Source organism: Capsicum annuum, chromosome 1 (assembly GCF_002878395.1).
Source record: "Capsicum annuum cultivar UCD-10X-F1 chromosome 1, UCD10Xv1.1, whole genome shotgun sequence".
NCBI classification, from domain to species: Eukaryota; Viridiplantae; Streptophyta; class Magnoliopsida; order Solanales; family Solanaceae; genus Capsicum; species Capsicum annuum.
Genome location: NC_061111.1, coordinates 13,719,523 through 13,719,915, shown reverse-complemented (window position 1 = coordinate 13,719,915; position 393 = coordinate 13,719,523).

Genomic DNA, 393 nt, shown 5'->3' with positions numbered 1-393 from the left:
TCTCTCTCTATATATATATTAAAAATATATATACTTTATATATATATATATATAGTAAATATATTTTTTTATTTTTTTAATAAATATATAAAAATAATATGTGTGTGGGATTACTTTTTTAAAAAAAATTATAATTTCTTACGTGAAAATGACATGGCACTGATGTGACACTGATTTGACAATGACGTGGGGCGTGTGTACTTCACTCTCCATAGTGAGAGTGGTATAATTTTTTTAGGGTGATAAAAAATTCACTTTAAAGTTATTAAGGTGGGTATATAATTACCTGATTAGTTTAGGATCTAAACTAAGTTTTGGCGACAAGTTCGGGGGTGATTTGATGTCTTTTCTCTTACTTAAATTATATTCTCACATCAATTAGTATATATATAT